Raw genomic sequence first — 26,662 nt, forward strand, 5'->3', positions numbered from 1 at the left:
CCCTGGTCAATCCTAGACTCAAGTCACAGAACCTGAAAAGGAGAGAGGGTCTTTGGGTTCCCTCTCTAACTGAAGAACTAATGTCAGTGGTATCTGGCATATCGGTGATCATAGGCAGAATTCCTGTGCTCTTTGACTGAGAAGGGGTCAGAAGATGGCTCAGCAGGTTAAAGCAAGCCCCAAGAAATTATATGGTAGGCAGAGAGAACTGACTCCCACAGGTTATGCTGTGGACTCCATACAATGCCCTATGATCCCTAGGATGAATGTTCACACACACACACACACACACACACACACACACACACACACACACGATAAATAAATGTTGTATAAAATGGAGTTAGGGTTGGGGTTATAGTTCAGTGGTGGAGCATATTTCGGTGTTTTGAATGAGAATGGCCCCAAAGGCTTGTATGTTTGAAAGCTTGGTTCCCAGTTGGTGGAACTGTTTGGGAAGGGTTAGGAGGTGTGGCCTTATAGGATGAGGTGTGTCTCTGGGGGTGGGCTTTGGGGTTTCAAGAGATTTTCTTCTTTCCTAGTTTCTGTCTCCCTATTGTGCCACCACACCTGGCCAAAATGAAGTTTGGGATGCGAGCTCCCAGTGGTTTTCGCCTCTCTGCCTTTGCTCCACCATCAGGGACTTTAACCCTCTGAAACCGTGGCCAATTAAGTGCTGTCTTTTATAAGCTGCTCAGGTTGTGGTGTTTTGCTTTTCACTGATTTAATGTGTATGGGTATTCTGCCTGCATGTAAGTCTCTGTAACATGTACTGTGTTCATACCTAGAGCCTGTGGAAGCCAGAAGAGGGCATCACCTCTGAGACTGCAGTTACAGACAATCGTGAACTGCTAGGTGAGTGCTGGGAACCAGACCTGGGCGCAATGGAAGAGCAGCCAGTGCTCATAACCCCTGAGCTGTCTCTCAAGCCCTTATCGCAGCAATAGACAAGTAGCTAATGTACCTAGCTCACAGGAGCTGCAGCACCATCCAGAAAGAAAAGAAAAAAAAAAAATTAAAGAATCGTATCTTAGGTTCTAGAGAAATGGCTCAGTGGTTAGGACCACACACTGTTGTTCTTACAGAGGACCAGAGTCCAGTTCTCAGCGCCCACATCAAGTGGCTTCAAGGAATCTGATATCCCCTTCTGGCCTCCAGCAACTCCTACATATAAACAGAAATAAAATAACTTAAGAAACCCAGTCCTGGGCTGGAGAAGTGGCTCAGAGGTTAAGAGCACTGGCTGTTCTTCCAAAGGTTCTGAGTTCAATTCCCAGCAACCACACAGTGGCTCACAACCATTTATAGTGAGATCTGGGCCCTCTGCTGGCTTGCAGGCACACATGCAGGCAGAACACTGTAAATAGAAAATAAATAATACAAAAATGAAAGAAAGGAAGGAAGACAAGAAAGAAAGAAAGAAAGAAATTCAGTCCTATATGTCTTGGACTCCCCAAGCAGATGGAGGAAGAAGAGCTGGATGCATTTGCAAAGATACTTTCTTGGTGAGATCTGTGGCTATCCTGCACACCCGTCCACCCTGAGTGTGTGAAGGAAGGGGTGCCAGCTGCCCGCCTGACCTCGTGGACACGCCTCCACGGGAGACCTTAGCACCAGGTACTGGTTACAGCAGGACCACTAGCAAGGCGGTACTTTAAAACGTCATCGCCATGGACCTGCTGGTGGTCATGCTTCAGGCTGGGCTCAGTGGGGACAGTCACCAATGTTCCTGGGTTGTCGGTTTCAAAATGCCTCACTCACATCTTGGCTAGATCTGCTGGAATTGTTGGCTGAGGGCCTTGATCCTCCTCTCTCTGGCTCTCTTGCTGTCTCCCATCATGGACACTGGGGTCCCGCCAGGGAGGAAAGGAGGTGCCCAACCCTCTGAACGTCTAGACTTTTGTACCAGTCGCTTCCACATGCTGATGGTTCGGCAGCCACAATCTAGCCTGGAGTCAAGGGAGGTGGCATCGTAGACTGGATAGCTGTGTGGAATGCCCAACGGCGAGGGGAGGAACGGAGGGATGGCGGCTGTGAGTACCACCATAGCTGCCTCCAAGGCTATGACAGCGAGGCTAACAGGAAGGAGTGGAATTCTCACCGATGCCTGCCCAGGGCTTCCTCCAAGAGCTCTGCTTCTTAGCTCAAGGACCTCCTCCTCCCATGGGGATTAACCCTGGGAATGACATCATCTCAGGGAAACCCCAAGAAGTCCGAGCGGACAGAAAGTGAGCTGAAGAAGAGTTTATTGACAGGACCAGGTAGGAAGGGTGTGGTCTGGCTTAGCAGAAACGGACCAACGAAATCCCAGGGCCTTGAGTCACCACACCCAAACTGTCAGGGACAGGCGGAGTCAGAGTTAGAACTTGCTGCGAATCCTAGGGCTGGGGGAAGGCCACCCAGCAGGCCTGTGGACACTTGTGAAAGAATGTGACCCGTAGGATGCAGATGAGCCGTCTCGGTGGGTACAGGTCCCCGTTCTCAGGACGCTCGGGGTAGAAGGAGAGGACCAGCTCCCACGGGCTGTCCCCTCAGCTCCATGCTCACGCTGTGACAAGGGAGGGGATGAACACGACCCTTGCTCCGGCCCCCTCTCCGCTGGCCTCCTACTGGCACTCCCCACTAGCCAAGCCATGTCCTCTTAAGCATTGGTTGGGCCAAGGCTCCCCACTGCCATTCTCTGTATAGCCTTGGCCTTGGCTGTCCTGGACTCACTTTATAGAGCAGGCTGGTCACAAACTCACAGAGAACCCGGGCCTCTGCCTCCCTGGGTGCTGGGATTGCAGGACTGCGCCACCGAGCCCGGTGGGGGACCGAGGGTTAAGTGATGACGCTTTACAGGTGGCGTAGAGGAGTTCAGCCGGATGCTGCTTGTTTTTCGGGGATCCGATTTGTAGCTAGCTTACTCATGTTGATGGCTTGCTGACAGGGAGTATTTCTTAAAATAGTTTCACTGTTGTGGCCATCCAGAGGCTCTTCTGGGGAAGAGTTGGCCGGCGTCAGCCTCAAGCGCTTTCTTAGAGACAGTTTTCCTTTTCCTTCATCGCACTGTCTTACGCACTCAGAGTCCTAATTTCAGGAGACGCATCCTCGCCTGGAGTCTTGGGCCTAGGCAGGCACCGACGTTTGTGGACGGCCCAGCTCAGCTTTAAATTCAGCCGGAGGCTCTTCCCTCTAGAGCACGGTGTGTGCGCCGCACGCATGCAGTGCTCCCAGAGGCCGGAAGAGGGCGTCAGATCCCCGGAACCAGAGTTACAGACAATCCTGAAGCCAGACCTGGGTCCTCTGCAAGAGCAGCCGGTGCTCTAACCACTGAGCCGCCTCTCCAGTGCCACAATCCTCTTTTTTAATACCCCCAAAGTCCCGGGCAAGAAGAGGGGCCCACGTGATCCAGACTGAGCAGAAGGCGCAATGAGTCAGCATGGAGAGCTTCTTAGCCTGTTTTACGCGGCGCCTGTGCCAAACGGGGAAACTTCAACCCTTGCATTCGGAGCCTTGTCATTTGAGCGAGGTCAGCCCTGCCCGGTGCCACCCAGACATGCTCTGCAGGGGACAGCGGAGAGGTGACAGGCAGCCAGAGACACGGCTTAATAGAGCCTTCTTGAATAAGGGACCCCGGTCCTTGCCTCTGTGGCCGCGCTGACGTCTACACCCGTGTGAAGCAGTTACTCTCTGGGTAGTCAAGTCTGGCTCACAAACGCTCGCGAGAACCGAAGAAAAGAAACACGCAACCAGCCCAAGCCACGTAGCCTCCTCCCTCAGCTGTCAGGGAACGTACCATGTTCTGTTCCAAGTGGATTAAGAACAGAGAGAGGCAGTTTAGTCCTCTAGAGCCCAACATCAAATGAGCACTGATGTGTCTGTGGAGGTAGGGGGACGGTCCAACATCGCCTGCCAAGGGATGCTCCAACCGGATAAATACAGCCCAGCCGCTTGGACCATCAATTTTGGTCTAAGTTTTCAAGAAGAAAACACAATTTTTTTTTTGGCTATAAACACATTATGAAACCAACTGTAAAAACTCACATGGATTTTTTTTTTAAAAAAATATAAATTGCAAATTTTCATAGAAATTTTTAGCTTACAGCTGGCCTTTTTGGGCTACAACCTCTCCTCAGCCGCCTCCAGCTTGGCTGTCTGGGAGGGAGCTCTGGGGAAGGTCCTTGGAGGTGGAAGGCCTCTGAGGGGGAAGGTTTGGCCTACAAACTGCTCCCCCAGCCCGGGGAGGGGGGAGAGGGGGAGGAATGGCCCAGGGGATGGGGTGCACAAGCTGCTTGCTTAGAGGCGGACAGCCCACTTCACAGAGAGCCGGCCAGGCGTTTGGGTGTAAGCCGGTTTCTTTCTAAACCGTTAGGGATGGTCCACGGCTTCCCTCCCCCCCCTCCCCCCATGAGGACTCACCTTCTAAATTTTCGCCTGATTCCAAATCTCCGCCACAGCTGCCTCCACACAGTGAGCTGGAACTCTTTGTCTTAGTTGGACAATGAAAATTATGTAACTTACTATGTTTCTTTCTGCTTCCTGGCCAGGCAGCTTTGAGCCAAACTCTCCAGTTCTGTAATGCGTTCAACCCCCCTGCCAGAAAATGCACCCCCTGCCGTCGTCATCAGGCCCTGTGTCCCCAGTACACTAGATCTGGCTCCAGGTTGCAAATGGTTGTCAGAAATGGGGGGGGGGGTGGCAGCTTCAATGAACTTTTAAAGAAATATGAAAAATGGACAAGAAAAACAACAGAAATTCAGATGCAAGCCAGGTACCTGTAGTCCCAGCAGTCAGGGAGGCAGAGGCAGGTGGATCTCTTGAGTTCGAAGCCAGCCTGGTCTAACGAGTTCCAGGACTACACAAAGAAACAGTGTCTGGGAAAAAAAAAAAAACCAAAATAATAACAATAATAATAATAATAATAAATTCAGATACAAGATCAAAAGCTGTTAGCACAGACTAAGAGAGAAGCCAAGCCTCAGGGAGGAGCAGCTACTTTTCCCCCATCTGACCCCACACAGTTCTGTCTACCCTTGATGGGTAGCCCAGGCTGACCTTGAACTCCTGATCCCCTGCCTTCAGCTCCAAAGCACTCCAAAGCCAGCGTGCCCGGCTTTTGTGATGCCTGCGATGGAGGCCAGGGCTTTTGCGCAGTTGAGGCCAGCACACTATTAGCTGAGCTACGCCCCTAGTCCCTGATTTAAAAAAAAAAAAAAAAAAAAAGGAAAATTTATGCAAGTTAAAATAGTTTTTGCAGTTATAAAAAGTACTGAGATGAAGGCCTCTGCGCAGGATTTTCTGCTTAGTCCCTTAAAGTTATCTGGGGGTGGGAGGGCGGCGGCTGGAAAGACGGTTGGTCAGTTAGGGGGGCACTGCTCACTCAGTGAGCACCCACATCGGCCCCGACAGCCACCTAGACTCTCGATCCGGGATCTGGAGCTGCTTGCTCCTGACACAGTGCTCCCATACATGCGCGGGTAAAACACCCAGGCACAGGAAACGAGAACGAGCAGGATTTTCCTTTAGTTGTTTTGGTTTGGTTTTCAAGGCAGGGTTGCTCTGTGTAGCCCTGGCTGTCCTGGAACTCACTGTGTAGACCAGGCTGGCCTTGAACTCCTAGGTCTGCCTGCTTCCCGAGTCCTGGGGTTAAAGGCGTGCTCCACTATTGATCAGCTAAGAACAAGAAATACTTTTACGATTTACTTACTTATTCGATTTATGTACATGGATACTTGGTCTGCATGTATGTGCTGCATACCGGAAGACGGTATCAGACCACTGTGAGATGCCGTGTGGGTGCTGGGAACTGAACTCACGACCTTTGGAGGAGCAGTGAATGCCTGTAACCACTGAGCCATCTCTCCAGCTGCCCAAGAATGATATGGCTAGGGGCGTAGCTCAGTCGGTGTGGTGTTTGCCTGGTGCACATAAATGGATCCCAGTGTTCACTTGCCAGCACCACCAAAGCCCAACATGGTGGTACACACGGGAACCGCAGCCCTGGTGAGGTAGACCAGATGTCAAGCTGTTTTTCAGTTACGTATTGAGTTTGAGGATAGCCTGGGATACATCAGACGCTGCCTCGGCCGGGGGGGGGGGGGGAGGAGGGACGGGGGCTAGAAGTGCGTTGCTTGCTCATCCGGTGTGAATGTTTTGTGTTTCAGAGATGTATTTGTTTTGATTTTATGTGCCTGTGCGGGTGCCTGCAGGTAGGTAGATGTGCTCGGGACATGCCTGGTGTCTGTGAAGAGGGCAGTAGAGGGCACTGGATGCCCTGGGACTGTAGTCACAGGCGGTCGTGAGCCATCTGTGGGTGCTGAGAACTGAGCCCAGGCCGTTTGCCAGAACAGCCAGAGCTTGTAACCTCTAAACCATTTCTCCGTGTGTTAATATGTTAACATGGTGTTAGTATGTTCAAGGGCAAATTAGTTTGCTGTGTCTGTGAGGACCTTGGGGCCACAAGAGATACACAGGACACCTGCACACATGCATGCCACCATCCGCACGTGAACACACATATACACAGGACTGACTGACAGACCGATTCTGACTGCCTCCTCTTCTACCAACAGCACTTTACCATGAAATCTGGCCACATACTGAACCCACTGTTCTTGTCACAATAACCCAGGTTATATAGGGCTCACTTTTAGTCTTCTTCTGTTTTGTTTTTGGTTGGCTGGTTGGTTTGTCTTTTTCTTTTTTCCAAGTCAGGGGTTTCTCTGGGTAGCCCTGGCTGTCCTGAAGCTCACTTCGTAGACCAGGCTGGCCTCGAATTCACAGAGATCCTCCTGACTCTGCCTTCCAAGTGCTGGATCAAAGGCGCGTGCCACCACGCCCTGCTGCCTTTGTCTTTCTTCTTGTCTTGGAGATGTTTGGCTGAGTTAGTCGAAACTATTCTAGGATGTGAGGACAATCTATTGAAAGACCGGCTTGTTGCCTGAGTGCAGGGAGGAGTCCAGATGAAACTCCATTGGTGCTTCTCGGAGCTCATCCTGTCAGCCTGCCTGTTCTCGGGCCCTGGCCAACCTCTCCGGTTACTTTTTCTAAGGCCTTTCCTTTGACCAGGTTCTGCACTTGGCTCCTCCCCTCCCCTCTTCCCCTCCTCCTCCCTTCATGTTCCTTCTGGGAGATCTTTACTCATTTCCAAAGTTTCGATGACAGCCCTGTCAGGGTTAATATCCTGTCAACTTGACAGGATCCAGAATGACCTGGGAGACACACCCCCTGTGCCCACCTGTGAGTCTCGAGGTTGGGTTGACTGAGACCAGAAGCTGCACCCTGAATGTGGGTGGTGCCTTTCCTTTGGCCTGGGTCCCGGACTGGATTGAAAGGAGAACGGGGATGAACGCAGCCTTCACCCCACTGCAGCAGTGAAGTAACTGACTGAAAGCCTGGGCTCACAGAAGCTGAATGCAGGCTCCCAGCCCTGGCCCCCGGCAGAGACCTGGCGCTAGACATTGATCGTTCTCGGCTGGAGGGTTTGTAGGGACTGGGAATATCTCTCAGCTAATCCATATATCTTCATCTTGTGTGTGCTCTGTGGTACCACTGGCTGCCTAAGTCAGAAAGGAGGGGGCCAGCCTTGATCCCGCTCTCCCTAGCCCCACCCCCAGCACGGAACAGCATCTCTTAGGCAGAGGGTACGTTCCACTGGCTTCTTCACACCTCACCGCCAATGCTCTTCCATCCCACTGGCCTTTCTTGCCTGAGCAGACGAATGGTTTCCTAAATGGTCATCTTACCGATTGCGATGGGCTCCAGTCTAACATGCACGGAACTCTAGACTTCTTCTTTTCCATCAAGAGCTTTTACCTTGACACCCCTACGGATCCTCCGTGGAGAAGGAGGCCTTTGTGAGAGTCCAGGAAGCTGCTTTCATCTAGGGGTGCCCCAGTGAAGCCTCTGAACACGATGCTCCCTCGTCCTTACACTTTGGTCTGTGTTGGCCTAAGTCTCGTTCTTTCCTGATCTCAAAGCTGACGTCCCTTTTCCAAGTTAGGCCTCCTCATCGGCATATGTTCTATTCTCTAAGGCTTAGCGCAGAGGCGGCAGGCACCACAGCTGATTGCCGTGCCTCACTGTTAGATCGTAAGGTCCGTGGAGACACAGGATGTAGTGACCTTTTCTTTTCTGCCGTCCTGTGGCCCCAGCGCTGTGCGATAATCAACAGATGATAAACAGCTACAGAATCCAGGGTGTGTACACTTGGTGCTGTTCGGAACGGCAAAGAAAATCATTCTGAATAAAGCGTAATTTTCTTAATGTTGTGTGTCCCTCTGTGCGTATGTGTGTTCCTGTAGTCATTTGTGTATGCGTGTATGTAAGTGCTTGTGTGTGTCTGTGTGTGTGTGCCTCTGTGTGTATGTGTGTACAAATCGCCAGAGCTGGGATTGCAGGCTTTTAAACATGGGTTCTGGGGGAATGGAATTCAGGTTCTCAGGTTTGGGTTAAAAGCACCTTTCAGATGAAGTCGCCTCCTGAGCCCCAAATAATGTATAGTTTTCTACCACAAGAGTTAGTTAAATTAAATGACACTTCATACGCTGAATTGCCCATGCTGGCCAGTCATAGAAATAACATAGAAAAAAAGTAGCTAATGACATATGGAAGGAAATTTCTTAGGTATTGTTGGGTGAAAACAGCAGTATCGTTTGTGGAGAGAGTATCTGAACATATTTTCCATTCAAGCAGGTTGGTGCGTTTAGTGTGTCTGATCGAGAAAAGCCATATACTTGGAATTAGCCAGCTGGACTGAATTTAGAAGAACCTAATTTTGTTGACCACATGCTCTGTGATGTTTTTACTTTTCCTTGGCATTCATAGTCCCAGCTAGAGACCTATTCACTTTTCCTCCTGTTCTCTCTTTTCATTGTGTTTATGAAAGACATATTTTTTTCCTTTCTATCACTGGTGTCTTGCAGTAATTTGCCTTTATGTGGGGGGGGGTGTCAGGGAAAGGAGAATTGTGGTTCCTCTTGTTTTTTAGAGAGGAAAAAGACTTGACCCTTCTCTTATTCAGTAGCGTTTTTCCCACAGGCTCCACCCGCCCTGCCTCTAGGCACATGGAGTAAGTGAAACAGAGCCGTCCAGCCAGGTCCCTCTTTACCTGTCTTAGTCATATCCCATTCTTTCTCGTATTCCATTCTTTCTCCAGATCAGGAGCATACTTGAAGCCAGAGTAGCTGCTTCTCGGTCAGTTCCGAATTCTGTAGAGGGCAGTTGATCTGCATGGCTGATGTGATGTCTTTGGCATCTACCACCAGCATTTTGATTCTATAATCTCATCAGTTCCTTTTTGGTTAGGGCATACAGGGGAAAAGAGTGGTTCCAGGTCCCCATAAGAAGGAGGCAACAGAAACGTGAACGTTTTCTTTCTTTTCCTTTGTGTTTGTTTGTTTGTTTGTTTGTTTTATAGACTAGGTTTCACTGTGTAGCCCTGGCTGTCCTGGAACTCCCTCTGTAGACTCGGCTTGCCTCAAACTCAGAGATCCACCTGCCTTTGCCTCTCCAGTGCTGGGATTAGAGGCGTGCACCACCATTGCCTGGCTGTGAACATCTTATACCAGACCTGGGAGCCAATTTGAAAGGCTCCTGGTGACCAACAGTGGATAATCTGGGCCTAACTAAGGTCAAACGCTGTACATTCAAAACATATCAAATCATTTCAGCCGTGCATTTATGATCCCACCCTGACAACTCTAACTGGATGACCAACACGTTATACTGAGAGACGAATTCTTTATGTTGAAAACTGATAAAGGTGAGAACCCCGAGGCATCATTCACAAACATTGGAAAGCTTCTCTATGGAGTCACAGTTCCTTTGTGGAGACGGCCAACTAAGACAGATAGAATTGCAACCCCCAAAGTCAATAAGAGGCCTAGATTTTGAGCATTAACAACTGCCAGTATTGGGCTGGGAAGAAAGAGTGGCAGAACACTCGCCTGCCAGGCTGAGACTGAAGACCTCTGCTCAAGAGGCAGAGGTAGAGCATGATTTGAGCCCAAGAGACTGGGCAACGAGGGACCTTATATCTCTAAACAAGAGACTGATTACCAGACTTCATGGGGCTCCCAGTCACTGGAAGAAAACAGCAATGTCTTTAAAACAGTCCTGATAGACAAATAGCAACAACAAACTAACCTTTCCTAGCCCCTAGGCCCAGCTAGAAGTTTAAAAGTAGAGAAACATATGAAGCATTTCAGCATCACCAGTACAAGGCTGCAGCCACGAAATCCACAATGCATACATTCTGCCTGACCAATAACCTATTCTTTTTAATAAATAACTTACCAGGAAAAGGAAAAGCTCAATACATGGAAGGTGATTAATTTTATATATATATGGGCCGGGTGGTGGCGGCGCACGCCTTCAATCCCAGCACATGGAAGGCAGAGGCAGGTGGGTCTCTATGACTTTGAGGTCAGCCTGGTCTACAGAGCAAGTTCCAGGCTAGCCAAGGCTACACAGAGAAACCGTATTTTGACTGCCCCCAAAGGAATGTATGGGCACTTCAAAGAGATGTCCTTGTTCTTATTATATAGTCTTTATCAAACAATTGAAAATATTTACTGAGGGAGATGGCTCAGAGGTTAAGAGCACTGGCTGTTCTTCCAAAGGTCCTGAGTTCAATTCCCAGCAACCTCATAGTGGCTCACAACCATCTATAGTGAGATCTGGTGCCCTCTTCTGCCGTGTAGGGGCACAGGAAGGCACATGAAGGCAGGGCACTGTATACATAATAAATAAATCTTAATGTTAAAAAGTTAAAAAAAAAAAAAAAGAGAAAAGAAAAGAAAACACCACTGACTAGATTCCTTTTTTCTTAAAGTTTTTTTTTTTTTTTTTTTTTTTTTTTTATGTATACAGTGTTCTGCCTACATGTACACCTCTATGCCAGAAGAGGGCACCAGATCATATTACAGATGGTTGTAAGCCACCATGTGGTTGCTGGGAATTGAACTCAGGACCTGTGGAAAAGCAGCCAGTGCTCTTAACCACTGAGCCATCTCTCCAGCCCATAGATTCTTATATTAAACATTATGTCAACTACTGAGCTGGTGGTGATATTTGGTCAATATTGGGAGGTCTATAAAGTTATCTGATAACTTCTATATTTTATATATTTATATTAATTATTATTACATTATTTATGTTTAATATTTATGTATTTAATATGTTTCTATATTACATATTTATACATATATACTTTTATATTTATATATTATAAATATGTAATATTTATATATGAAATTATATGATAGAGTCTGTTTCACAACTACACGGGAATTGGGTAAAGGAAAAGCAGACCCACAGTACTTTTCTGCTAATCTTGCATACCTGATATTCTCGATGACAAAGTCTTTGGAAGTATAGGCTGTGAGTTTGACTCAGTGATGAAATAGTTCCTGTGTGTTGTGAGGCTCTGGGTTCAATCCCTAGAACCACAAAGACACAACAAAAATGCAAATACTAAATACTTACAAACACAGACCCAACAGGCGAGACGGTGCACGCCTGAAATCCTAGCACTCGGGGAGGCAGAAGCGGGTAGATAGCTGTGAGTTTGAGGCCAGCCTGGTCTACAAAGGGAGTCCAGGACAGCCAAGGCTACACAGAGAAACCCTACCTCAAAACAAACAAAACCAATTTTTTGTTTAAAACACACACACACACACAGACCACCAGCACTTGACACTGAATCTGACAAAGTAGTCTGGAATCCTCCTAGCTTGCTGTCATGGCCTACAGTGGGGTCTCAATACCCATGATAGTGGTCTTCAGGCAGCACGTGCCTTGCTTTAGATATCCCTCATGTCTCTGCTGAGGGGACTGGATGAGGTGTTCCCGAGCGCAGGCCCATCGGAACAGCACTTAGACTGAAAAGCTCCTTCCTTCCTGGTTTCCTGGATGCCATCTTTTCTTGAATCTCTTCCTAGGCTATTGACTGCTTTGCTGTTTTCCCCATGACCCTGCATTTCCTGTCACTGTTGGGAGGTTCGGGGGTTAGCTGGAGGCTGGTGCCTTAGGTGATCTGGCAGACTGATGAACGTCTCCTTTAATGTCTGCAGTGTGGCTCAGGCCCCCAGTTACCCAGTTGCCTCCTGAACGCACACATTTGGACATCTGTTAGGTTCCTGAATTAGCATGCCTGGAGATACACTTGATTTCTGCATTTTTTTTCCTTCTTTTTTTTTTTCAACATATTTTCATTGATTATTTGGGAAGTTCAACTTATGCATCCTGATCACACTCACTCCCCAGTTCTCCCGGGTCTGCCCTCACCCTTGTCATAGCCCCCCACCAAAAAAAATAAAAATAAAAAATAAGTAGCAAAAAAGAAGCAGGGCTGGAGAGATGGCTCAGAGGTTAAGAGCACTGTCTGCTCTTCCAAAGGTGGAGTTCAATTCCCAGCAACCACATGGTGGCTCACAACCATCTGTAATGAGATCTTGTGCCCTCTGCTGGCGATCTGGTGTACATGCAGGCGGAACACTGTATATGTAATAAATACATCTTAAAAGAATCTTAAAATCTTAAAAAAACCAGCAACACTCAGGCGGAAGCGTGGCCTCACGAATGTCTCTCTTGCTCTTGTCTGTGTGATGTCATGGCTGCTTCAGGTCTCGCCTCGACTTCCCCCTAGTGACAGACCGCAGCCTGGGATAGCGGGCCAATGGTTTCCTAAGCTGCGTTTGGTCGGAGCGTGTGGCAGCAACAGGGTTGAAACCGTGAGTCTGAGAGAATGGGGCTGCGCCGAGGCTGGCAGACGAAGCTGTCCGGGGTGCCCTGCTGCCTCCGAGGGCAGCCCCGCCAAAGGGGAGCTGAGGTTTCAGGGGTAGTTTGGGTTGGATGGAGAGTGGCCGGGGAGCGTTCAGGAGAAAAGGACTGCTATAAGCAAAAATAACCGTTGCAGCCTTTCATCCCGGCGCTCAGGGAGGCAGAGGCAGGAGGATCCGTGCAAGTTCGAGGCCAGCCTGTCCAGGACAGCCAAGGTTGTCTGGTTTTCCACAGAGAAAACCCTGTCTCTAGAAAAACCAAACCAACAAAACAAAACAAAAAACAAAAACACTGTTGTAAGCAGAATTATTTTATGAGGGACCCCTGGTCACTAAGGTATCAGGATGATGTGGTCAAGCTAAGCTGCTCTCCTGAGTGAAGGCTCAGGTAACTTCCCTCCTGCTCCAGAGGGTGCAGAGCCCTCTTCTGACCTCCCTGCAGAATGCGCAGGTTCCATTTCCCTGAAGGGGCTGGTCCCTACATGGGTCCTCTATCTCGGTGTCTTAGGTGACTCCATCTTTGGCCAGAGTAACAGAAACTAGACTGCCTACAAAGCCCTTAAATTTCTTATTTATTTATTCATTAAAAAAATTGTGAAGCTGGGCAGTGGTGGCGCAAGCCTTTGATCCCAGTACTCGGGTGGCGGAGGCAGGTGGATCTCTGTGAGTTTGAGGCCAGCCTGGTCTACAGAGTGAGTTCCAGGACAGCCAGCGCTACACAGAGAAACCCTGTCCAAAAACAAAAAGCGCTACACGGGATTGAACCAAGGCTTCAAACTTGCTGGTTAAGTAGTCTTGTTTCCCAGTTACAGGTCAACCCCTTCTGTCTGAGCTAGGGTTTCCGCTGCTTTGAAGAGACACCACGACCAAGGCAACTCTTATAAAGGAAAGCATCTAACTGGGGCTGGCTCACAGTTTCAGAGGTTCAGTCCGTTATCATCATGGCGGCAAGTATGGCAGCATTAAGAGTTCCACATCTTGACCCCAAAGCTGCCCAAACAAGACTAGCTTCAGCAGCCAGCCAGGAAGAAGCTCTTCTCACACTGGGCAAAGCCTGAGCATTGGAAACCTCAAAGCCCCGCCCACACGGTGATGCACTTCCTCCAACAAGGCCACGCCTCCTAGCAGTGCCACGCCCTATGGCCAAGCATTTAGACGCTTGAGTCTATGGGGCTGTTCCTTTTCAAACCACCACAGCTTTCGGCATGCAGAGGAGTAGTGGAGTGGGCCCATCTGTGTCAGCCTGACAGTTCTTTGCTTTGCTGAGTTTGCTCAGTTGCACTGATTTGCACCACTGTTCCAAGAAAGCTCCTCCCCCTACCCAAAGCCTCTCCCTGTCTCACTTTTCTGTGCAAAGATGCCTTTCTGATGGCTCTCCCCAGTTTCCTGACCCTTGAGCACAGCCCCAGGCTTCTCAGTACTTCCTCTCCCGTCTACCCCTGCCATGTACAATGTTTTTATTTGCACATATTAGTTATACATAACGGCTTTTTAATATGACATTTTCACTCATGGACATAATGCTTTTCAATCTTGTTCACCCCTGTCACCCTCTCCCATCCGTCTTCCAGGTCAACTAGTTCCCTTACTCTTCTCAAGTAGGTCCCCTTCTACCTTCTTTTTTGTTGTTGTTGTTTCCGGACAGGGTTTCTCTGTGTAGCCTTGACTGTCCTGGAACTCGCTATGTAGACTAGGCTGGCCTCAAACTCACAGAGATCCTCCTCCCACTGTCTCCTGAGTGTTGGGATTAAAGGCATGCACCACCGCTGCCCAGTGAAAATGCCAATTCTTAAAAAAAAGGAAGGAAAGAAAAGAAAAAAAGGAATAAGTAACAAGTTCTTTTAACTGCTGGGCTGTTTCTGCACCTTCCGCCCCCCCCCAATACAAATAAGTCTGACAGGGCTGGAGAGGTGGCTCAGAGGTGTAGGGTTAAGGCTGCTCTTCCAGAGGTCCTGAGTTCAATTCCTAACGACCACATGGTGGCTCACAACCCTCTATACTGAGATTTGGTGCCCTCTTCTGGTGTGCAAGCATACAGGCAGGAAGAACACTGTACACATATAAATAAATAAATCTTTAAAAAAATAAGTCTGACAGATACACACACAGTCGGAGGAAAAAAGAGAGAAAGTAATTACTATGTAATATTTCTGCTTACTTCGTCTCTATCTTCTCTCCCGGAATGTAAACTCCGTAATAAACTCTCATTTTACTACTTTACTCTCATTTTATTTTGGGTAGGTATTTCTCCTACCCAAAATAGTGCTCAGTTCATGGACAAGTCCAAGCCTAGTCCTTGAACGGATGAATCATAGAAGAAAGAAAATTTTAAAAATGAGATAAATGCAGTTGTATAGGCCCCACACCGTTAAGATATCCCTGAAATCCCAGCACTATGGTGTGTCTTTCTTCCTCCCTTTCTCTTTTTCTCCTTTGAGACAGGGTTCTCTGTGGAGTGTTGGCCATTTTGGAACTTTACATGAAGAACAGGCCAGACTCGAACTCACAGAGTTCCGCCAGCCTCTGCCTCCCGAGTGCTAGGATCCACCACAGCTGGCCAGTTTGGGGGTGTAATTTCTTACCTAGCAGCAGTTAAGACAGGTTGAGCAGCAGCTCTGTGAGTTTTCTGAAGGCAGCAACCGTTTCCTCGGTGAGCATTGGATTCACACGCTTTAAACGCGGAGTGATTTGAAAGGTTTTTTTTTTTTTTTCCCCTCCTTCTTTGAGTCTGTGCACATCTCAGGAGGAAACTGGAGGAAAAAAAAAACTCCAGCAGGCAGCTGCCGGCCAGACGCCTCTCCTCTTCATCCCTAATCCTCCCCGAGGTTGGGACAATGTGGAGAGACTTGAATTTCCTTAAACACGTGACCGCTTCCCACGGCGGGCAGGGTGTGCCTCTCGGAGTTGGTGACCAGCTGGGACCGGATAATTGGGATCTGTAACAATGGCCCTTTGATTAGGAACTTGCTTGCCGCGCTTCCCGGAACGCTAACGTACAGTTAGCAATCACAGGTTATTGTTGCCGGCCAACTTCACTATCTCCTCTTCTGGCCTGCACACCTCTGGAGACGCGGTGCGCCGCGAACAGCCTCCCCTCTTAAAGTGACACGCAGCAGCGGCTTCTCAAGAGCCACTCCCGAGATGAGCACTTACTCCTCAGCATTGCGTCCCTCCTTTCGAATCCCAGCCAGGGAACGTGATAAACATGGGATTTGTGCCCGTTTGGATGTGCGTATCAGCTCTCCTGTCCCACTGAGTCATAACGGATTCCTTTCACCAGAAGAATGAACTGAGCCTCAAAGTGAAAACTTCTTCACTGTGCCAGCCAGGGACTCGGGGAGAAGCTGCCTCCGCCAAGTCCTGGGACAGAACCAGCTAAAGCACGCGCTGAACAGAACACTTCCTTTTACAGGGAGGCCTCTTCCCTGTGGGTAACTCGAGAGCCCACGGGAAAGGTGGACAGGTCGGAATCTGTTCGCTGAACGCCACACCCTGTATCCCATGAAGAGATTTCTGCCCGCCCCCATGGTGGAACACTTCCTCTAACAAGGCCACACCCATTCCAACAAGGCCACACCTCCTAACAGTGCCACTCCCCATGGGCCACACATTCAAACACATTGGGTCTATGGGGGCCAAACCTATTCAAACTATCACACCACTTTGAGGACATGGTGATGTCTGGGCCCACGCTGCCACAGAGGGCCATGTCTGGGTCCACAGTCCTGCTTCAGTAGGAGTCTCTGTCAAATGTCTGTGGCCTTGTGGATATCAGTGGCCTGGGCTGCTGCCTGGGGCCGTGCTGATGTGTGAGGGCTGTGCTGAGCTGGCCCTGTCCCTCACTGGCTCTTGTACCTGGGAGAGCTGCTCTTACCAGCTCTGGTACTACCCCTTACCAGCTGTGGTACTCTGGTGAGCTGCCCCTTGCCTGGCCAGCGTGGGGGAGCTGGCTGTGATGATGTGGGTACAGGAGAGCTGACCCGACCCCTCACCTGGTGGCACAGAGTGGGAGAGCTGGATAGCTGACTCAGGCCCAGATCCAGGGCTCAGAGTGGCCCACCCCAACATCTAACCCATCTATGAACTCCTGGAGCATAAGCAGGGCCTGGTCCTCCAGATCCAAAGCTATGGGATCTCCATGACACAGGACAACAACAAGAAACCTGGGAGGAGTCCCGGTGAGGATCTAGTATTGATGGTGAGGCAGAAACCAGAGGCCTTGAAACAAACCAGTGACTCGTTGCAAGGAACATTTGCAAGTAAAGCTGTCTGGGCAAAAGGGTATGCTATGTGACTCACCAGGACACATCGCATGACCTTCCACAGCGAGGTGTTTTTTATTTTTTGTTTTCTTTTGCAGGTAGGTTGCAAGGGTGGGGGTGGACATGAAGGGACCGAGAGACGAGTGGGATTGGGGTGCAAGATATGAAATTCACAAAGAATCAGTAAAAAGTTGAAGGTAAAAGACTCAGAGGAAGTAAAGAACTTACAAGTCTCAGGAAGCCCCTGAAACTTAGCAGATTCACAAGGCCTTTCCCTCCCCCAGGTTATATAAATAGTAAAGACTTCTGGGGAGAGAGGAGATTCCCTGACCTGCTTAGCCACCTGCAAGTCACAAAGAGCGCCCCAGCTCCTGAGACTCAACATCCATGATGGGGTGGGCGTTGAGTTGTCCACGCTCCTTTAAATAACTCCTCACTCATACTCTTGTGACTAACACTAGTAAATTAATTGATTCGTGGGAGTTAGACTTTGACAGTGTTAATATTTTCCCCTGTCATTGGTTCTGGATCTAGGTGTGTGGACGTTTCTGTCTCTTTAGGAGAAGCATCACACAACAGATAGACCTGAGAGCCCCTGGAACTGTGAGCGCAAATAAGTCTTTCCTTCTTAAGTTGTTTCTCTCAAGGAAAATAATTAATATAGTCTGGTTGTTTAGTTAGACATTTAAATATTACATCTATCTATCTATCTAGTGTGTGTGTGTGTGTGTACATGTCTTGGCACACATGGTAGAGATCAGAGTCCCACTTGCAAGAGTTGGTTTTCTCTTTCTACCACGTGGATTCCGGGGACTGAACTCAGGCTGTTAAGCTTGGCAGCAGGTGTCTTTACCCTCCGAGTCATTTTCGACAGGCCTCACTACAAGCCTGGACCTGGTTATGCAACCCAACCTGGTTTTGAACTCAAAAATTTTCTATCTGAGCTTCTCAAGTGCCAGGACCACAAGGGTGTGCCAGTGTAGCTAGCTAACGTGGTATTTTAGAAGTGATCCAAAGCTCCTCACAGAGTGACTCGTCTTTGTCCTGGCCACCGTATTCCTCACTCGGTTGGTACATAAAAATGTTAAAAGGCTTTCTGACCACACGTTTGAGCCCGGCACTCAGGAGTCAGAGACAGGCAGATCTCTGTGAGTTCGAAGCCAGCCTGGTCTACAAAGTGAGTCCAGGACAGCTAGTGCTACACAGAGAAACCCTGTGTCGAAAAACCAGCACCCCACCCCACCCCCCAAAAAGGCTTTTTGCTGGTCGCTCTGCTCCTCTGTGAAGTTGCAGGGAAACCAGGAGGTAGAGATAAAAATTGTGCTTTCCATCCGTTTGAGTGAACTTGATGGTATTTATAGTTCTATCTAGACCCTGATTATCACTTGGCTCATTTTTCATTCATTCATTCATTCATTCATTCATTCATTGACTACATTTCTTAAGCACTCACCCTGTGTTGGCTCTTATGTGTATATTCTCCCAATATATATACAAAATTATAGACATATATACATTTTTTTAAAGCCTCCTTTCTGGCAGGGCGGTGCATGTATTTAATCCAAGCACTCATGAGACAGAGGCAAGTAGATCACTGTGGGTTTGAGCCAGCCTAGTTCACAAAGCAAGTTCCAGGCTAGCCAAGGTTACATAGTGAGTCCCTGTCTTTTTACTTATGTATTTATTTGAGATTTGTTCACTATTTATACAATATTCTGCCTGCACGTACAACTGCATGCCAGAAGAGGGCACCAGATCTCACTATAGATGGTTGTGAGCCACCCTGTGGTTGCTAGGGATTGAACTCAGGACCTCTGGAAGAACAGCCAGTGCTCTTACCCTCTGAGCCATCTCTCCAGCCCTTGTTTATTTATTATTTTTAGAGGCCTGATTAGATACACAGAATTTCCTTCAAGAATTAATCAGAAGGGGCTGGAGAGATGGCTCAGCAGTTAAGAGCACTGGCTGCTCTTCCAAAGGATCCAGGTTCAATTCCCAGCACCCACATGGCAGCTCACAACTGTCTGTAACTCCGGTTCCAGGGCATCGGACACCTTCACACCAACGCACATAAAATTAAATAAATTATTTCAAAAAATAATTCATCAGAGAAGAAAGTCGAGTGTGAATCATCCCGTCAGGACCCTGTTTTTAGCAACAGCAACAAAAGCCTCTCTTGAGCATTGTGTTCTCTCTAAAACAAGTATTTTATTTTCTGTGTATGTGCCGGAATGTATGTGTGAGCTGAAAGTGTGTGCAAGAGCCCACAGAGGTCAGGAGAGGGTGCAAATCCCCTGGAACTGCCTTCATAGGCAGTTGTGAGCCACCGTATAGGTGCTAGGGTCTGATCCCAGGTCTTCCTTGAGGGTGGAAGGTGCTCTCCATCACCGAGCCATCTCTAAGCCCCTCTCTCCCTTTCTAAAACGGGGAAGGATCGTGAAGAGGTGTTTTTTTGTAGGCAGACAAAGCTCTCTCGTGGAGAGTCATCAAAGGGAAACCCAAAACCCCTGCAGGTATTTTAAACTTGACTACAAGATCTTACTTCTGTCGGGAGAGATGGACAAACAGCCGGTAGCCTCCACTGCACTCAGCCCACTGTTGGCACTGGGTCTAGTGATCATGAGGCTCAGCCCACTGAGGACTGAAACAACAAATGGAAAGACAGCATCGGTAGCTGGGCATGGGGGCCCACACCCAGGATTGTAAAGAGTTGAGACGCATAGAAGAGGCAAGAGAGCCCCACCACAGGTCTGACCTTAGCCTGAGCTCCCCAGTGAGTTAAAGGCTCTGAGATACAGAGTAACTCTCTGTCTTAAACAAAACAAAACAAAAAAACAAAAACAAAAACAAAAAAAACAACAAGGAAACTAACCAAAAAAAAAAAAACACTTTATCTGAGGCTGAGGGCCTACTTCAATGGTAAAATGCTGCTTATTCATGTAGGAGGTCCAGAGTTTTGGCACAGAGGAAAAGAAGGAAGTGGAGGCAGGAGTGGGGAGGCAGGAGCAGCAGTGGGAAGAAGAGGACAGAGGATTTGGTTCAGCTGGTAGAAGGCTTGCCTAGCATGTACGAGGCCCTGGGTTCGGACCCTGCATCACAGAAAATGGGTGTGATGGTGATTGCCTATAATCGCAGCACTTAGGGAGTAGAGGCAGGAGGATTACAAGTTCCAGGGTACCTGAACAAAAATTTGAAAGGAATGTTATTAATGTTCTAGAACCCAGGTGTGGTGGTGAGACTAAAAATGACCCCCAAAGGCCCATAGGGAGGTGCACTATTAGGAGGTGTGGTCTTGTTGGGGTAGGTGTGGCTTTGTTGGAGGAAGTGCCTCAGGGGGGGTCAGCTTTGAGGTCTCAGAAGCTCAAACCAGACCTGCTGGTAGACGATCTCCTTCCTGCTGCCTTCGGGTCCAAACGTAGACCTCTCAGCTCCTTCTCCAGCACCATGCCTGCAGCCACGATGCCATGTTTCCCCACCATGATGATGACGATGGACTGAACCTCTGAAACTGTAAGCCAGCCCCAATTCAATGTTTTCCTTTATATGAGCTGCTGTGTTCCGATACATTTTTTAAAAAGGGGTGGGGATTAGGGGTTGCTGCGGTCATGGTGTCTCTTCACAGTGATAGAAACCCAAAGTAGGACACCAAGTAAGTAAACCGGTTCATCTGAAGTGATGTCTGAGAGGAAACGGGATAAGCAGTGACTCCAAACCTTCAGGAAGGGACTTCTTCTCCGCCAGCCGCACACCAGAATGACTCGGGGAATTTTAAAAAGTAACCATGCCAGAGCCTGAGCCGGCTCGGCTACGTTCGTAGCCGGATGGCTGTGAGTGTGTCCCTGTTGGGTCACCTTTGAAAAGATCTCTTGGAGATGTGGGATGGGCACCTCTGGCCTATGCTGCTCTAGAAGGAGGCAGGCCTCTTCTTCCGGAGCAAAGGCAAGTCCTCGGGCATGCCCCCACACGCTGAAAGGATGGCCAAGCCAGGCAGTAAGTTGGTCGAGAAGGTATAGACTTCAAAAGCAAATAGTTCAAGTCACTCTAACTGTGGCTAGAGACCTTTAAAGACGTTAAGAAGCGAACCTTTATGCTCCAAAGCAGCTTTGAGGTTTAACATGTAAAGCAAGCCGGCCGTCACCCTACAGAAGGGGACATTTGAAATTCCCAGAGAGCTTGTCACCGCTTCAAAGGGTAGTAAGAATAGGAGGAAGCTAGCCAGCGTCTAGAGGCAGAGAGGCAGCAGGGGGCCGACAGCACCACAGCCCTCCAAAGCCTCCAGGTCTCGCTGTCTTCGGCATAGAAATTGACAGTTAATAGGCCTGGAAGGCCAGCCTCCTGCCAGACAGGAGAATTTTCCAGAACGACTCCTCTGGAGGGCCGGATGAGACCGACGGGAACAGTCTCGGTACTAAGACCTTTAATGTCCTCTTAGAAGGGTCCACGCCACTTGTGTGACGGTATTCCTGGGGAGTCCTGAGCAAATACCTCACCAGGGTAGATACCATCAGAGACCACTTTGGTGACCCACTGAGTTATACTGCGTAGAAGGGTACGGGTGAGGGGTTGCTCATAGAAGCAGAACTGACTCAAAGACAGCTACCTCATGGGAGCCCACCCAGCGTGAGTGACAGCTCACGAAAGCTGCAGTGCCCTGCACAGCCTGCACGCAGCTCAGCAGGTTGAAGAGTGTCCTTTCCAGGTAGTTCTGTTGGTCGGAGCCTCTTCTAGAGAGCGTGCCTTCTCTGAGGGTCTCTGAGGAGTTCTTATGGCTTATATTGGCTGGGGGCGGGGGAGGGGGCTAGTGAATCTGGTCAGTTTCAGGGACTTCCTGATGCTTGCTTGTAGGTGTTCACTTCCTTAGCTCAATCAGCTAAGAATGGAGTGGGATGGAGTGCTTCCCCTCCTTGTAAACATCTTGTATTGTACTGACGGAAGGTTTTAATCTCAGAGGAGACTGCTACACAACTCCACTTAAATAGAACTGGCTGGTATAAGAAGGGTCTTTTAAGGTCCCCTCAACGTAACACAGTTATGCCCTCATCCTGTGTCGGAGCACCCATGCCTGCACAAGCCATAGACCCTCTCTCTCTTCTGGTTGGGTTTTTCCTTCTTGGTATAAGATGGCTTCTAGAGTCCTCACTACCTGACTATCTCTCCAATCTGTCAGTGTGCTTCTTAAAATCTGACACCAGAACCAAACACTGGCTATGAAATATCAGATGCACTGGCTGCGTGGAGCGGGAGGCAGGACTCGGACACAGAAGCCAATCCCAAGCTGGGTCAGGCCTGGGGCAGTGGCATGGGCTGAGAAGGCCTCTCTCAGGGAGAGCGTAACTAGCGCATTCAGAGAAGAAAAGCGAAGGTCTAGCATCAATTTGTAGCGTCTGGGAATAGATACGAATGTTGCTTTGCAATTTACTCCTTTCCTTTTCATTAGTAAACCTCTTAAAAATGTGTGGTCTGCTCGGGTATGGTCCATGGAGGGTGAAGAAGAGGAAGGTCACAGGAGAGAGAGAGAGAGAGAGAGAGAGAGAGAGAGAGGTGAGAAACCACTCCTGTTTCAGCCCCACCGGCCTTGCTATGGAGCTGGCTGGGAAGTCAGAGGCTTTCATGTCAAACTAGAGATGATACAGAGTCCCTGGCTGGGCCCCAGCCAGGAGCTGGTAGAATATTCTAGAAGGCAGGCAGGGACTGGGAGCAATAGCGGGTGGAGGCTTCGCTCTCCTGAGCCTCTGCCTGGAACATTGGGAAGCTCTGTGTTCTGAGAGAGCAGACCGGAGGCTAGGGTATTGTCCCCCAAAGTCATCCATGGAGCAGGATGATGGTTCCCCTAGCTCCCTTACTCACTTGTTCTCGTGCCAAAGAGGCCCCTAAAGAATACTCCAGAGCAGTGGTTCTCAACCTGTAGGTCGTGACCCCTACAGATACGGCTCCTAACAGTGACAAAATTACAGTTATGAAGCAGCAAGGAAAATCATTTTTTGGCTGGGCGGGGGGGGGGGGTCACCACAACCTGAGGCCCTGTGTTAAAGGGCCGCAGCGTTAGCAAGGTTGAGAACCACTCATCTAGAGTGTCCTGTCTATTAGGCACGGCGTCACACACCCGTAAACCCCAGCCCCTGGGAGATGGAGGATGAATGATCAAGGAGTTCAAAGTCGGCTCCATAACAAGTTCTGAGCTACCTGAGACCCTGCCTTGGAAAAACAACAAAACGAAACAAAAAGAGAACATCTCCTCTGGAAAGAGACAAGCCGCAGGGGGCCAGAGGCAGCTCTGCACCTGCAGCAGGAAGCTGCTCGGGGAGTGACAGTCCCACAGCGAGGACAAAAGCGAAGTCCTGCACCCTCCGGCGGAGGCGGGCACCAGCGCCAACGAACGATGATGTCACCATTTGGCATGCTCGTAATTTCTGCAGTTTGAGAGCTCAACCTTACTTAGGTCGGTGGTGAAGATGTGCACATTTTACCGCAAAGCAGCTCGGCGGAGGGCCACTGCCTCCCGAGGTCCCGGGTGGCGACTGTCCCACAGGAGGGCGCTTCTGAGCCCGCTGAGCAGCCGCCACCAACTCCGTCGTTTTGTTTATAGTTAGTGTCTGCATCGCCATCTACGATGGCTTTACGATAGGAGATTTCCTGGTTTTGTGCTTTTTGTGCGTGGCTCATGATGGATCAGGCAGCATCTGAGCTGACTCCCCCCCACCCCCTCGCCGGGTTCGCTGTCTTCCTGGAAATAGTCTCCTGAAATAAAAAAGCACGGAGGAGAAAGGCAGGGAAAGGGAGAGCAGAAGCCGTGTGAGAGGTGAGGGGGGGAATTCGTTTCCTTTTGTTTGTTTCTGAAATGCCTGAGTGTGCCCAGGTTGTGAGACACTGTCTCACAAATCAAACAAAGCAGAGTCCAGATGAGGGGGCTCAGCCTGCAAGCCGTGCCATCGAGCCTGAGGGCCTGGGTTCAAGTCCCCGGAACCCCTAGAAGGAAAGAACCAGTTCCTGCAAGTTGTCCTCTCACAAATACACATGCAAAATACATAAATAAATATAACAACAAAAATTTTAAATCACACAAACATAACAAGAACAAGGGAGGCCCTCCCGTCAAGGGCTGGTGGTAAGGGCTCCTTTTAGAGGAGGTAAACACTGCAGCAAACCCAACCGACTGTTTAAATCTGCCCCACCAGACGCATATCGGACTTGAACGTGTGCCCTTCATAAGAACTCTGCCTGATCAAGTGGGCAAGTGGGCACTGGGCCCAAGTGGATCCTCACACTCTCTCTCACAACTCCAACACGGCTCGGCTGCTGCCTGGTAAAATCCACGCCGTTTCAGTAAGCCCGGGCTCACCTTTGAGAGACGGAATCAGGTTTGCAAACAGACTCGGTAAGGTCAGCCCACGGGAAGGGAACAGCGGGGTGAGAGGAGGAATTCAGATGTGCCGAGCAGGTGTGCCTGCCCGGGGTCCCGGAGAGCACACCGTGTTTGCTCGTTCATTCACGCATGCGCTTGTTTAGCAAATATTTACTGAGGGCCACTCTGTGTCCACACTGTCTGTTTAGCTTTCAGGTTGGGAGCGGCTCAGCCATAGGTCCCTGGCTCTGCCCTGGGGAGGTGCGGCACAGTCATTAACATTCTGCGGGAGGCGGGGCGGTCCTGGTCAAGTTGGTGCACCACGCCGAGATTCCACCAGTGTGTGGAAATGTGGGCGGATGACCTCGCATGTCCGGCTGTGAGCAGACCACCTGAGCCCGGGCCTGCTCAGATGTTCCCACGCTTCGTAGTCCAATGTCTTCCTCTCTCTTTTTAAAAAAGATTTGTCTTATTTTTGCGTGTGTGTTTGGCTGTGTGAGTGCACACACATGCATCGCGTGTGAGGGTATGGTTGCCCTCAGAAACTAGAAGAGGTTGTCCGACCCCCCCGGGAGCTGAAGTTACTGCGGTGGCCAGTTGCTCAGGATGGATGCTGGGACCCAAACTCTCGCCCTTTGCAACAGCATCAAATGCTCTAAACCACTGAGCTGTCTTTCCAGCCCCAGCAGCTCTTGAACCATTCATTGTCTTCTCTTCTGTAATGCAAGAAAGAAACGCTAACCTCTTCAATGCACTCTCAGGACCTTCCCTTTCTGATTTTTTTGGGGCTTTTCTCCAACGGTTTTCTGCCTCTCCAGCATCTGGTCTCTCTGCTTTCTTCGTCGCCTCTGACCTCTGTAAATACACCTAGTCTCCCCTCCTCCTTTCTTACATAAATAACCTCCCTATTCTGCTACTCTCCAGACTACCAGGCTTTTCTGTTTCCAGTGGCAACAGGCTTTCTCGGAGGCTAGTTCACTCCATCCGCCCCGCACAGACTCTGCAAATCCTCTCAGTGAGACCAAAGGTGACTTCGTGGCTTCTCAGGCGGGATCACTTCCCCGTGCCTGACATTCGCTCTTCTCTTCCTTTAGAAATAGGCTCCCCGGTTTCAGTTGTGTAACAGATTATTTCCCGGGTTCCCTCGCGCCAGTTGCTGCCATCTTTGTACTTCTGGGTCATCTCCATAAAAAGGAAAGTGGATACTGTCCACGTTTGCTGTCTTTCATCTTCACAGTGACGGGGACGTGAAAGGACACCAGAATCGATCCTTTTAGATCTGTGACGGGAACATCAGGCTGCAGACTGTAGAACAAGTTAGAAGGAACAGAGGGTCTGGATGTAGCTCAATGGGTAGAGAGCTCGCCTTGCATCCCTGAGGCCCCGGGTTTCCTCTCCAGGAACCTGTTAAATCAGACATGGTAGCTTATCCCCCTAAGTCCAGCATCTGGGAGAATCAGGAGCTCAAGGGCATCCTTTGCTGCATGGCTTGAAGCCAGCCTAAGATGTGTGAGACCCTGCATAAACAAGGAAACAAACAAACAAAAGATTTAAAATACAGAATATGGGATGGAAAAATGGTGTATGGGACAGGCATAGTGGCAGATGCCTTTAATTCCAGCACTCAGGAGTCAGAGGCGGGTGGATCTCTGTGAGTTCAAGGTCAGCCTGGTGCACACAACAAGTTCTAGGCCGATCAGGGATATACAGTGGGATCCTGGCTTAAAATAATAATAATAATAATAATAATAATAATAATAAAGAAATAAGTCCTTTTATAAATGTAAAATGGCCCCCCACGCTCGTGGCTTTGAACACTCAGTCCCCAGTGAGTGGTGGAGTCTGGAGGGTGGGGCCTGGCTGGTGAAGGTAGGATGCTGAAGGTGGGCTTTTGAGGGTATAGCTTCTCTCTGCTGCCAGGCTAGCATTCTGCCTCCTGTTCCGCACCCTAGGTAAGTCACCTCTGGAAGCCCCAGCCACCACATGCCAATCCTCTGTAGCCACCACCCTTTTCCCACCATGACAGACTTCGCCCTCCGTATCTGGACAACCATACATCCACATTGCAGTGAAGCCTGAAGGTTAGGGTTAATTTGGGGTTAGAGAGGTGGCTCAGCAGTTAAGAGCACTCACTGCTTTTCAAGAGAACTGGGATTCAGCCTCCAGCCCCACATTTGGAGACTCAAAACCCTGTAACTCGAACTCTAGGGGCAGCCGACATTCTCTGTGGCCTCCAAGGGCATCCGAGTGCGGCACACGTAAATACAAACAGCTCATTTTCGGAAAGGCTCTTA

The 26,662-nt window shown here is 49.4% G+C and overlaps 1 long non-coding RNA gene across 3 annotated transcripts; it reads right to left on the reverse strand.

Annotated features, from left to right (window-relative positions):
• Window positions 1-2,232: 2,232 nt before the first annotated feature.
• On the reverse strand, window positions 2,233-24,521 carry LOC132648539 (uncharacterized). Of its 3 annotated transcripts, XR_009586961.1 has the most exons (4): window positions 24,366-24,521; window positions 15,347-15,700; window positions 4,402-4,694; window positions 2,233-3,952 (listed from the first exon to the last, which is right to left on the reverse strand). It is a non-coding gene; the product is annotated as an uncharacterized LOC132648539 (long non-coding RNA). The 3 variants fall into 3 exon arrangements; XR_009586962.1 differs by having other exon boundaries at window positions 2,233-4,694; window positions 15,347-15,514; XR_009586960.1 differs by having other exon boundaries at window positions 2,233-4,694.
• Between the last annotated feature and the right edge of the window lie 2,141 nt (window positions 24,522-26,662).

The sequence above is a fragment of the Meriones unguiculatus genome, chromosome 17, assembly GCF_030254825.1.
Source record: "Meriones unguiculatus strain TT.TT164.6M chromosome 17, Bangor_MerUng_6.1, whole genome shotgun sequence".
In the NCBI taxonomy this organism is placed as follows: Eukaryota; Metazoa; Chordata; class Mammalia; order Rodentia; family Muridae; genus Meriones; species Meriones unguiculatus.